Source organism: Gossypium arboreum, chromosome 12 (assembly GCF_025698485.1).
Source record: "Gossypium arboreum isolate Shixiya-1 chromosome 12, ASM2569848v2, whole genome shotgun sequence".
NCBI classification, from domain to species: domain Eukaryota; kingdom Viridiplantae; phylum Streptophyta; class Magnoliopsida; order Malvales; family Malvaceae; genus Gossypium; species Gossypium arboreum.
Window position 1 is genome coordinate 66,135,262 of NC_069081.1, and position 2,650 is coordinate 66,137,911.

Genomic DNA, 2,650 nt, shown 5'->3' on the forward strand with positions numbered 1-2,650 from the left:
GTATTCTGAACTGTTTGATCTACCTCCATTCAAATCGTACCTAATCACTGGATGTACCTGAGCAGAACCACACAAACCATCAATCTTTTTATTTAAGAGTTCTACTTGGTTAGATAGCATAGTAACCGCGTTGAGGTTGAAAACACCGGCTGCTTTCGTTGCCTTTGTTCTCATAACTTGCCACTGATAGTTATTCAGTGACATATCCTCAATAAATTTGTAAGCCGCCTCAGGTGTCTTATTATTGATAGTTCCTCCAGTTGCTGCATCAATCATTTGTCAAGTCGAAGGATTTAGGCCATTATGAAAGGTTTGAACCTGTAGCCAAAGCGGTAACCCATGGTGAGGGCATCTTCTCAAGAGGTCCTTATATCTCTCCCATGCATCGTAGAGTCTTTCTAAATCCATCTGCACAAAGGAAGAAATATCATTACGTAATTTAGCCATTTTAGCCGGCGGAAAATATTTTAATAAAACCTTTTTGGTCATTTATTCCCAGGTAGTGATTGACCCCCGTGGCAATGAGTTCAACCACTATTTAGCTTTGTTTCTCAATGAAAAAGGGAATAACCGAAGACGAATGGCGTCATCAGAAACTCCATTAATTTTAAATATATCACATAGTTCCAAAAAGTTTGCCAAATGAGCGTTGGGATCCTCGTCCTGCAAACCATCAAACTAAATAAACTATTGTATCATTTGAATTGAGTTAGGTTTTAGTTCAAAAGTATTTGCGGCTACAGCCGGTATCACTATACTCAATTCAGTTCCTGTTAAAGAAGGTTTAGCATAATCATACATAATGCGCGGAGCAGGATTTTGATTAGCAGCAATTGTAGGAGGTAGCAAATTTTTTTTGGTTTTTAGCCATCTCCTTGGACTTGGTTGAAGTATCGTCCTCTTGCTCATCCTCTATGTATCTTAGGCTTCGCCTTATTTCTCTCTGATTTCTGCGAACTGTGTGGTCGATCTCACCGCAAAAAAGTAGTGGTCCTGACGGGTTTCTTCTGGTCATAAACTAGAAAAACCTGTCAAAAGGAAATAAGAGAAAAATTAGAAAAGAAAATAAAAAATTAAATTGTAATAAAAGTAAAGTGGCTAAAGTAATAAAAATCGAGTTTTCCTAATATCCTAGTTCCCTGGCAATAGCGCCAAAAACTTGATGCGTGGTATTCGTAACAGGTTTTAAAGATTTATAAATGAAACATTCTTAAGACTAACTTATTATCACGATTAAGGCAAGTGTACCTATTGAATAGTAGTATAGTTCAACAAGATCGGATTGTCGAACCCAAAAGAACTACGAGTACTAGTATTTACTTCCTTTTTATTATCTATCCTAAAATTTAAGAATGCACAGAAAGAAAAACTTCAAAAAATACTTTTGGAAAATTCGATTGATTGAGACAATACCTAAGGACAAATACACCTAGACTTCACTTGTTATTTGACTCTGAATCAGACAATCTATTCATTTGACTTGATCCATAGAAATCCCTAAGTTATATTGTTATCTCTCTCGAGACTAATAACGTCTAACCCTAGGTTGAATAATTGAAATCTCTTTCTAATTAACACCCTAGAATTGCATTAACTCGATCTATGGATTCCCTTATTAGGTTTCACCCTAATCCGGCAAAATCTTGTCACCCTATCTCTAGGCGCGCAATCAACTCTGCTTAATTATGACAAATTTACTCTTAGACAGGGTCTATTCCTCCTCTGAATAAGAGCTTAACTTGAATCAATATCCTAGATTATATCCTAGAATATCAAAACAAGAATTAAGAACACATAATTAAATACAAGTCAAATATTTATCATACAATTCAAATAATAATAACATGATCTGTCTTAGGTTTCATTCCCTTTAGGTATTTAGGGGTTTAGTTCATACTTGTGAAAGAAAACATCTTAAAAGCATAAAGATAACAAAACATAAGAAAACCCAAAACTCCTGAAGTAACTTGAAGGGAGATCTCCAGTCTTGATGATGAATCCAGCTCTTGAGATGGATCAATCGACTTTCCTTAAGTAATTCCTTGCTTCCAAATCTGCATCCCCTTTCCTAAGTGCCTCCTCAAGTGTTTAAATAGGCTTTGGAATGCCTAAGAGCCCTCAAAATTGGCCTTTTCTGAATTGGACTAAACTTGGGCTTGGTAGGGACACGCCCGTGTAACACGCCCGTGTGTGATTACTGAAGGCCGTGGTCAAGGCTGTTAAATGGGCACGAGCATGTGATCCACTCGTGTAAGTCATGCTTCGATCCTGCCAAATTGACACGGCCGTGTGACACGCCCGTGTGAGGAAGTCTGGGTCGTGTTATTTTCCTATGTGGGTCCATTTTCTCTGTTTTCTGCCCATTTCTTGCTCTTTTTACTCTCCTATGCTCTTTTAAGTATAAAACATAAAATTAAAGGATTAGGAGCATCGAATTCACAAAACCTAAGGAGAAACCATCCATAGATGCGCTAAGCATGGGGTAAAAAATATGTATAAATTACGGTTTATCAAATACCCCCACACTTAAGCATTTGCTTGTCCTTAAGCAAAACCCTCAACTCACAATCAAAACAAATTCTTCTTAACTTATAATTCCTCTTAATAATACCTTAAAATAATCCATAAGTAATCATACATTGAGAATTTG

The 2,650-nt window shown here is 36.7% G+C and overlaps 1 non-coding gene across 1 annotated transcript; it reads left to right on the forward strand.

Moving 5' to 3' along the window:
* Positions 1-334: 334 nt before the first annotated feature.
* On the forward strand, positions 335-441 carry LOC128286052 (small nucleolar RNA R71). The gene has a single exon (XR_008276598.1). It is a non-coding gene; the product is annotated as a small nucleolar RNA R71 (small nucleolar RNA).
* The last annotated feature ends 2,209 nt before the right edge of the window (positions 442-2,650 follow it).